The sequence below is a fragment of the Scyliorhinus canicula genome, chromosome 17, assembly GCF_902713615.1.
Source record: "Scyliorhinus canicula chromosome 17, sScyCan1.1, whole genome shotgun sequence".
Taxonomy (NCBI): Eukaryota; Metazoa; Chordata; class Chondrichthyes; order Carcharhiniformes; family Scyliorhinidae; genus Scyliorhinus; species Scyliorhinus canicula.
In genome coordinates this window covers 123,165,021-123,175,755 of record NC_052162.1, presented here as the reverse complement: position 1 = coordinate 123,175,755, position 10,735 = coordinate 123,165,021, and the positions used below count along the sequence as shown (strand labels likewise).

Here is a 10,735-nt window from a genome sequence, read left to right as displayed (position 1 = left end):
CATAGTTGAGGACACGGTGCTGGATCCTTAAGGTGGCCTGGCCTCCAGATCACGGAAAGTGTCCTAAACCACTCGCTGTGAGTAACAGCCATTAACCTTTTCCCTTCCCGCTGTCATGTGCGAGTATCTTTAAGAAATGGATGTTTATCAAATAGCTGTAGCCAATGGAGCTCACCCATAGTGATGGTACCTGAACCAGACGGTACCCAACGGTTGTGTGTGGACTATAGAAATGTTAATGCGGTTAGAAGAACGGACTCTTATCCTATCCCATGTTTGGAGGATTGCAATGAGAAAGTGGGACAATCAGCTTTTATTTCCAAACTGGATTACTTAAAGGTTACTGGCAGGTACCTTTATCCGAAAGGATGAGGGAGACTCCAGATGGTATATACCAAATCAAAGTTATGCCATTTGGCATGAAAAACGCCCCAGCCACATTTCAACGGTTAACTAACAAAGTCATTTATGATTACTCAATTGTGCAGTATACAGCGACGATCAGGTAATTTTCAGCCTGACATGCAAAGAACATTTGTAGCATCTGATGGAGTTACTCCATCGCCTTCAGGAGGCAGGTTTGGTGGTAAACCTAGCCAAAAATGAATTTGGAAAAGCCCAAGTCACTTTCCTGGGCCATACAATCAGACAGGGCCCAATGATCCCATGGGATGTGAAAACAAAAGTTATTGGGGAGTTTCCAATACCCTCGACAAGAAGGGAAATAATGCGGTTTCTTGGCATGAGTGGATTCTACCGGAAATTTGTGCAAAATCTTTGCAGTGCGGTTGCTCCACTGATGGACTTGCTAAAGAAGCGTAGCAAATTTAAATGAACAGCGGAGTTTCAACAGGCATTTGACTGCCTGAAAGCTGTGATAACCAATGCTCCTGTGTTGGAGAATACAAGGGCTCTGTGATCAGATTGAACTAAATTATCTGACTTTAAAGAGAAATGCCGAGGCATAGAGAAATCGATGGATCGTGCAGAGACCTTCTTGTCCAGAGAGACTGTCAATCAAGAAGGATTCCAGTTGGAGGAAGAAGAACTGAAATGGACTATTTTATTATTAAATGTTTGTGTGTTTTGTTAAAAAAAAACGTATATTCATTGTCCATATTTCTTAAAGGAAAGTGAAAAGGTGAAAAATGAAACGATGTTGAAGTTGATGGTTTAGTTTTTTTTCTCGAGTAAGAAATGGGTGTTTCTCGAATAGCTGTATTAGGTGTACCTTTATGAAATGGGTGTTTGTCAGATAGCTGCAGTGATGTCAGAGTGTGGGTGGAGCTGGGCTGTCTGTCTTACACTTTGTTTTTGAGCAGGCAGCTACAGTGTATTTTAGTTTTGTTTTGAGAGCTGGACAGCCGCAGGAAAAGCAAACAGCTGAATAAGGATCTCTCTCTGCAATCTAAAGACTGTCTCCAGATCATTTGAGGATTTCAAAGTGATAACTGCACTCAGCAGTGAATTTAAATCTGATCTGTTTTAAAAAGGGTCTTTTGTCTTATGGATGTTGTAAGGAAAGATTAAGGGTTACTTATAGAGTACTGTATTCTTTGGGGGGAGTATTTTAGTTGATGGTTGCTAAGATGTTTATTGTCTGTGTTTAAAAATGTTAATGGGTTTCATAGAATAAACATTGTTATTGTTTAAAAATACTCTTAGTTCTCTGTTGCACCACACCTGTAAAGTGGGCCCTAGTGCTCCCCATAACCACAATCTGTTAAAAGTTGTGGGTCAAGTGAACTCCATGAGACACTTTGGGGTCTCTAAACACTGGCCCATAACACCGCTCCCTGAGGGCGACTAGTGGGATTTTCTGGACGACAGTCTAAGGTTTTCTCCACTTACGTTGTAGGCAGCACATAACCGTTGCCCATACCAGCATTATGCCTGTACCGACAGTCATTCCTATTCGGATTACCTCCCACCCGTCTGTAAGTCAGTTGCCTGCTGCCCCGGGAACACATATGTCCCAACAATGTTGTGTTCCGGAGAGTCCCACCTGAATGAGGGTCTGGATAGCTGAGCCCACCTGGATCTTTCCTTTCCTTATCTGATTTGTCGACTGCCCTGACATTCTCCTGAGCGAGCTCTGTTGCTCCGTGCATAGCCTATCGGATTGTGCTGCCTGGTGTCTTGTCCATGTAAAGTGAGTCATCCCACCAGGCCCCAAATAGGTAGCCTGATGTACCTCCGGGAGGTCAAATTCCCTCAGTGTTAAAGAGTCTGTTACCTGCAGACAGAAGCTGTGGCTGCTACCACATAGGAGGCCTCCCGCGATTATCCCCACCTCCGGCTGTGTGGGACCGACCTGTATGGGCTTAAAAGCTTCTTTCAGTGGCGTAACATTGACCGTAACGTTGCTGTGGATTGACAAGGGTTCGAGAGTCCGACAGGTACACACTATGTAATGTGCCGAATCGGAACAGCATTCTGCGGTGCTCATATGTGCCAGGTCATTATGATGTGCTCAGTATCGTCTAGATCCGGTCCAATAAACCCAACCCTCCTGCACGGTTCCTAATGACTCAAACCTAGAGCTGTCCTTAAAGGTTCCCTTGGATGGGTTTTCCTGGGGGACTGCTAGATTAAACTTTATCCCTCCCGCAGTGGGTCCACTGCCTGGCCTGGTAACCACCAGTTTGTTCCTGTCCCTGTGGTTGTGAAGGAGGTTTATTTTGTATAGGGGGGTGAATAAGTGCTGTGGGATTGTCCCGAACCTAAAGTCTTCTATGTCACCCCGGATAGTCAATTGAATCTCCTGCAAGAGTGTCACAGGCCCTTTCCTTTACTTGTGCTTGAATGGTGTTAATTATACCCACAGATATCTTGCCCAGGACTCACAGAAGCTCTTCTCCCTGTAAATTTATGGAAGCCAGTGCGTCCCATATACCCCATATTGTAGCCCTTTTCCGACTTCCGCGGCTACCCAGGAGGCATAACTGTTTGTCTCCACGAGCTGCACCGAGTTCAGGACCGAGTTTGCACAACCAAATAATCATCCGATGTCCCGCAAAGTGCTCCTTTCACCTCGCCTGCGTACCCTAGATTCTGGGGTTATTTTATTGTGGGACTGAAAACAGGCTGAGAAGATACACGTAGGCCAGGAACAGAAACTGTCTCATGAAACCCTGGCTGGAATCGATACTGACCATCTGCAAAAGCACCCAAGTCAAGGCACAGACCTGTTACTGTTACATGGACTTTATGATTACCCACTCCAAGTCTATGAATATGTAACAAACTTCCAGACACAGGTGATCAGCTTTGCCGCAGGACGAAGAACAGACAAAAGAAGCCATCAGACTCCATAATGAGCTGATGGCTGGTCAGACAAAGGGGGTTTCAGAGAACAATGGGTCTTGATTGAATCACCATGGATAAACAGGAATATCCTGTCTTTCCCATTAACAGGTTGGGGTCTGGCTAGGACAATGGCCGGTGGTGGGCATATACCAATGACTCAATCCTCGCTCACCAGTATAAAGAAAGGATCGAACAGATCTTTAGCAATAACCTGGTTGTCCCCAAGGCACAATCATCACAAGAAGAAAGGACGCTGGATTTGGAACCCAGAGAAGGCATCCAGATGGAGTGGCCGTAGCCTGCCAGCCTCCGTTACTAAGTGTGGGCAAAACCCAAAGCTCAGCTGTGAGCCTGAGTCATATTTTGTTGAGTTGTGAATAAAATTGCGCTAAACTGTGAACCTGTTTTCATAGAATGATATAATTTACAGTGCAGAAGGAGGCCATTCGGCCCATCGAGTCTGCGCCAGCCTGGCCCTTGGTAAGAGCATCCCACCCAAGCCCACACTATCTCCGTAACCCAGTAACCCCACCTAACCTTTTTGGACCCTAAGGGCAATTTATCATGGCCAATCCACCTAACCTACACATCTTTGGATTGTGGGAGGAAACCGGAGCACCCGGAGGAAACCCACGCAGACACGGGGAGAACGTGCAGACTCCGTACAGACAGTGACCCAAGCCGGGAATCAAACCTGGGACCCTGGAGCTGTGAAGCAACTGTGCTAACCACTGTGCTACCCTGTTTTGTCCTTTTTTCATCTCGCAAATAAGGGAACCTGTGTAAAACTTTTGATGTCGTAAACTGGTCGAACGCACCAGAGATTTTAAAGGTATAACATTTTGGCACCTCAGACGTTCCTTCGATAATTGATATATTGCTCCAAAGTCGAACCTTCAACCTAGTATTCTCCAACAATCTGTCTGAGCCTGAATTAAGAGGGCAGATTGCCCCACGTAACGGCCAGTCTTCAGTGAGTGAAGGACTAATACAGATTTTGACAGGTAAAATTGGGCTATAACCGGGTGTCTGTAATACGAGGTGAACAAACTACCTATTTAGATCGAGGATAGTCAAGGGAGTTGGGTAAAACCTCTGGGGGGGAATTTAGTGAAAGCCGGACCCCTAAACCCAGAGGATTCCGACACACCTGTGAGAAATCCCAGGGAGAGGGGGAGAATAAGGAGAGAGAGAAATGGCAGAGCGTCCAGAGTGAGAAATGACCCAAGTGGGTACTACAGTAAATTAGAAAGGGTCTGGGAGCCAAAGTTAATGAGTAGAGTACAGACCCTGAAGGTTAAAAAGTGCAGCAACAGTTGCATCAGCGCTTCTCTCACCAGGTGGTGGCTGGTTTACCCACCTCCTCCTGTTCTGTTTGGTAGCGTTAACCGTCCTGTAGTCAGTAATTTGTTAGTATTGGCGTGAATCCACTGTGCTCTCCATATCGTACTGATGAGTAGTGAATGGAGAAATAGCAAACGGGACCGGGATCCTTAAAATTCACGGAAGAAGGAAAGGATATTCAAACCACCTTTTGGAAAGTGGCCAGTGACAAAAGGCTCCTCGAGGGATCCATTGTGTCAAAGGGGGAAGGGGGATATGAGTTCTGGAAGACGTTAGTGTGGAAATATTAGTTTTCGAAGAAGTCCTTTGGAAATATTGAATTTTTGAAGAAGTCAGTGAAATGTAAGTTTTCAAAGAAGTCAGTATGGAAACAGTGTTTTAGAAAAAGTCAGTGTGAATATTTGTGCTGTGGATAGTCTGGGATTATCCTCAAACAAAAATCAGAGACTAATGAGTCTTGGGATATGAGGTTTTAGACGTCAGTGTGAAAGTCGGTGCCCTGGGAGCACCTTAATGTTAGAAGTTAGGAAAAAGAGGTTAGCATTTCCAGTCTGGTGAGTTTCCAGTCTCCTTCCAAAGGGATATGATGGGAGCTTTTGGGGATCAAGCAATAGATAAAGATGACAGAGATATATATTGGGGAGATATGTCTTTTGCTTTTCAACAAAAAAGCTAAATTATCAATTTGGAAAGGGTTCAAATTATATTCTGAATGCATATCTGAAAAAATTGTGTAATGGTTAGTTTTATTCAATATAAGGTTAAAAGTTAGTTTACAGACTTTAATCAACTCGTTCAGAGCTGGCAGTGGGGATAAAGAGAACTTGGGCGGGATTCTCTGGGGGTCAGCGGGGCAGGCAGAAACGGCGCAGTGGAGTGGCGGAAACCACTCCGGCATTGAGCCGCCCCAAAGGTGCGGAATCCTCCACACCGTCAGGGGCTACGATGGCACCGGAGTGGTTTGCGCCCCGCCGGCCGGTATGGAAGGCCTTTGGAAGGGACTCCGCTGCCCGACGTGGGTCCGCACATATGCGGGAACGTCAGCGTCTGCTGACGTCATCCTCGCGCATGCGCAGGGGTTTCACCTTCGCACCGGCCATTGCGGAGGCATACATGGCCAACACATAGGAACCGCGCAACCTCAAACAAACCATTGTTTGCAGCAAATCACCCAGCCTTCAGAACAGCGACCACAACACCACACAACCCTGCCAGGGCAATCTCTGCAAGACATGCCAGATCATCGACTTGGATACCACCATTACACGTGGAAACACCACCCACCAGGTACGCGGCACATACTCGTGCGTCTCGACCAATGTAGTCTACCTCATACGCTGCAGGAAAGGATGCCCCGAAGCGTGGTACATTTTTTTCCAATGAAGGGGCAAATTAGCGTGGCCAATCCACCTACCCTGCACATCTTTGGGTTGCAGGGGTGAGACCCACGCAGACACGGGGAGAAAGTGCAAACTCCACACAGTGACCCGGGACCGGGGTCGAACCTGGGTCTTCAGCGCCATAGGCAGCCATGCGAACCACTGGAGACCATGCAGACACTGCGACAACGAATGAACGGGCAACGTGCGACAATCACCAGGCAGGAATGTTCCCTTCCAGTCGGGGAACACTTCAACAGTCAAGGGCATTCAGCCTCTGATCTCCGGGTAAGCGATCTTCAAGGCAGCCTTCAGGACACGCGACAACGCAGAATTGCCGAGCAAAAACTTATAGCTAAGTTCCGCACGCATGAGTGCGACCTCAACCGGGATCTTGGATTCATGTCGCATTACATCCACTCCCCACCATCTGGACTTGCAAAATTCCACCAACTGTTCTGGCTTGAGACAATTCACACCTCTTTAACCTGTGATTATCCCTCTCTCTGGATCTGTAATGATTTGATTACCTGCAAATTCTCGCATTCCAAGCATTGTCCGGCATCGCTGACTTTGTCTATATAAATGTTTCTGGATCATACCTCTCCAGTCACCTGAAGAAGGAGCTGCGCTCCGAAAGCTCATGTTTGAAGCAAACCTGTTGGACTTTAACCTGGTGTCACAACAGTGGCAATGCAGATCTAAAGGCTTTGCCTTTTGTGGAAATGGTTAACTCACTGTTGCCCTTTGAATTAAAGTTTGTGAAGTGTTACACTTACCTTCTACACAAATAGCATTGTCTATATAATTGCTCTTGAGATCTAATTGATTAAATAACAATTAAGTAGAGCAGCAAGCTGGCCCAGTGGTTCGCACGGCTGCCTATGGCGCTGAAGACCCAGGTTCGACCCCGGTCCCGGGTCACTGTGTGGAGTTTGCACTTTCTCCCTGTTTCTGCATGGTCTCACCCCTGCAACCCAAAGATGTGCAGGGTAGGTTGATTGGCCACGCTAAATTGCCCCTTCATTGAAAAAAAAAATGATTGGCTGCACTAAATTTATTTTAAAATAGAATTAAGTGAAAATAGTAACTAATATGGAAAGGATAATAAATAAATTCTAAATTGACAAAAAAAGGGCAATAGGAGTTAGTCTGTATGGGTTGCTGAGCATCAAACCCCTTTCACTGTTTGAAAGGAGGTAAATTAAACATTCTCAGTTTACAATGTCACCATTTGAAACTAGGGTATTTTATAAGTAATATTCGTTTTGTGTGCATTATCAATACTGAGTAAATATTAACTCAGGTAATGAGTGTGTGAATATGTAAAATCGGTTGTTTTAATCCTGGGTATTTAACTACAAATTGTTTAGCAATTAATGACCGATGGGCAGCACGGTGGCGCAGTGAGTAACACTGCAGCCTCACGGAGCCGAGGTCCCAAGTTCGATCCTGGCTCTGGGTCACTGTCCGTGTGGAGTTTGCATATTCTCCCCGTGTTTGCGTGGGTTTCACCCCCACAACCCAAAGATGTGCAGGGTAGGTGGATTGGCCACGCTAAATTGTTCCTTAATTGGAAAAATGAATTGGGTACTCTAAATTTATTTTAAAAAGAAATGAATGACCTTCTGTACAAGGATAAGAGCTGTTATGTGAGCATGAGTGAGGTGATCTACAGGTAGGGAGATAATGTTAAATCTGGGGAGTGTCAATGAAGCTGCAACAAATGGTGGGATTCTTCAATCACTTAATCACCTGGGGTTAGGAAATGGGAGTCAAAACTTTAAAGGAAATAACTTGGTGGGACCATATTTGGAATTGGGGTTTACAGTGGGAATTCATCCTTGGATACACGTCAGGTTGCATTTTGTTATTGTTGCTATTCTCATTACCATATATCAAGCTTTTACAATGATATGTTAAAAGATGGACAAAAGGCAAATGGAAGTTTGATTAAATGTGGCATTGCGAAATGAGACTTGGAAATTGGGTTTTAAATATGTAATTTAATAAGCTTTGAATATCAGAACATACAGTGTAGAAGGAGGCCATTCGGCCCGTCGAGTCTGCACTTCCACCCTAACCCACAACCCAACAACTACTCCTAACCTTTTGTTCTGGTCACTAAGGGCAATTTATCACCGCCAATCCACCTAACCTGCACCTAACTAACCTTTGGACTGTGGAAGGAAACCGGAGCACCCGGAGGAAACCCACGCAGACACGGGGAGAACGTGCTGACTCCGCACAGACAGTGACCCAGCAGGGAATCGAACCTGGGACCCTGGCGCTGTGAAGCCACATTGCTATCCACTTGTGCTACCATGCTGAATATTGTAAGGAAAGTATGAATCTCTGGTTCACTCTGGGATTTAGGATTGCCCAAACTAATGATCCCATGCATTTATGGGATCACAGGGGGAAATGTGGTACTGAAAACAGGTTGAGAAGATACACATAGGCCAGGAACAGAAACTGTCTCATGAGACCCTGGCTGGAATGGACACTGACTATCTGCAAAAGCACCCAAGTCAAGGCACAGACCTGTTATTATTACATGGACTTTATGATTACCCACTCCAAAGACTATGAATATGTAACAAACTTCCAGACACAGGTGATCAACTTTGCAGCAGGACGAAGAACAGACAAAAGAAGCCATCAGACTCCATAATGAGCTGATGGCTGGTCAGATAAGGGGAGCTTCGGAGGACAATGGGTCTTGATTGAATCACCATGGATAAACAGGAATATCCTGTCTTTCCCATTAATAAGATGGGGTCTGGCTAGAACAATGGCCGGTGGTGGGCGTATACCAATGACTCTATCCTAGCTCACCAGCACAAAGAAAAAAATATCGAACAGATCCTCAGCGAAAACCTTGGAACCCCCAGGCACAACCATCGCAAGAAAAAAGGACCCTGGGTTTGGAACCCAGAGAAGGCATCCAGATGGAGTGGCCGTAGCCTGCCAGCCTCCGTTACTAAGTGTGGGCAAAACCCAAAGCTCAGCTGTGAGTCTGAGTCAGATTTTGTTGAGTTGTGAATAACATTGCGCTAAACTGTGAACCTGTTTTCATAGAATCATAGAATTTACAGTGCAGAAGGAGGCCTTTCAGCCCATACAGTCTGCACCAGCCTGGCCATTGGAAAGAGCATCCTACCCAAGCCCACTCTATCTCCGTGACCCAGTAACCCCACCTAACCCTTTTGGCACCAAGGGCAATTTATCATGGCCAATCCACCTAACCTACACACCTTTGGACTGTGGGAATAAACAAAATTGTTTATTTTGTTGTTGTTGTAAAACCAAAAAATACCTCAATAAAATGTTTATTAATTTTTTTTCAATGAGATAGACCGATTTTTGTAAATCAAAGCTATTAAGTAAGGTATATGGGCCAAAGGCAGGTATTATGGAGTTCGGTCACAGATAAGCCATAGCTCAGTGAATAGCGGTACAGGCTCCAGAGGCTGAATGGCCTGCTATGTTCCTAAAAGTTGTAAATCTCCATCCCACACACTCTCCCTCCATTCTCACCCTGCTGTATTTAATATTCACCGTCCCAATGTTCCTGAAGGTGCTGATTCAGGCTGTGTGACAGATCCATGCTCACTGCTTTATAATAATAATCTTTATTGTCACAAGTATGCTTACAGTAACATTGTAATGAGTTTACTGTCAAAAGCCCCGAGTCGCCACATTCCAGCGCCTGTTCGGGTACACAGAGGGAGAATTCAGAATGTCCAAATCACTGAGGGGCTGGTTTAGCACAGGGCTAAAAGGCTGGCCTGTAAAACAGAACAAGGCCAGCAGCGCGGGTTCAATTCCCGTATCAGCCTTTCCGAACAGGTGCTGGAATGTGGCGACGAGTGGCTTTTCACAGTAACCTCATTTGAAGCCTACTTGTGACAATAAGCGATTTTCATTTCATTTTTCATTTCACCTAACAGCAAGTCTTTTGGGATTTGTGGGAGGAAACTGGGAGGTGGGAGGTGACCCAAGCCGAGAATCGAACCTGGGACCCTGGAGCTGTGAAGCAACATCGCTAATCACTGTGCTACCATGTGCTTCATGACAAAATAGGAGCTGCATTTGGCCCATCAAGCCTGCTCAACCATTTGTTGAGATAATTGACCCCTCTACCTCAGCACCATTTTCCCAGGTTATAACCCGATAGGAGGCCAAGGGATCTGCAACCTCAGATTCCCATAGGCCTCACCCAAGTACAATCTACCTGGATGAGGCGGGCAGAGCTACCCTCTTAACCCAGGTGCCTTTGTGACATAAACACCTCGGCCCAAGGATGGGTCGGGGACAGGAGACCTTTCAGGCAACCGCCGGGCAAGCACATTGGAACCATCCAGGGGTTCTGCCCAAAGGTCTGGTCCCACTGTCTGTGAGACGTCTGCACGTTCTCCCCATGTCAAGCTGAGGGAGCAAAGAATGTCAATGTCTTTCAGAGAGAGAGAACTGGGCCAACTTTTCCAGAGTCTGCACCCTCCCTAGATTCACTTCCTTTCCCTTCAGTTGCTGCAAGTGACCAATTGAAGGTGAGAATGAGAAAATAAATGGAAAGGGGGAGAAAAGAAAGTGTTTTAATCCCAGATGTTGGAGACAGGAAGAGGTTTCACTTTGTGTGAAGCTCAATTTTCATTCACACAATGCCCGCGCTTTGATTGGCTGGAGGACCAGAGTCCTTC

The 10,735-nt window shown here is 45.9% G+C and overlaps 1 pseudogene; it reads right to left on the bottom strand.

Annotated features, from left to right (window-relative positions):
• The window catches only part of LOC119951582, a 60,640-nt pseudogene that overhangs the window by 29,021 nt on the left and 20,884 nt on the right, over positions 1-10,735 (bottom strand).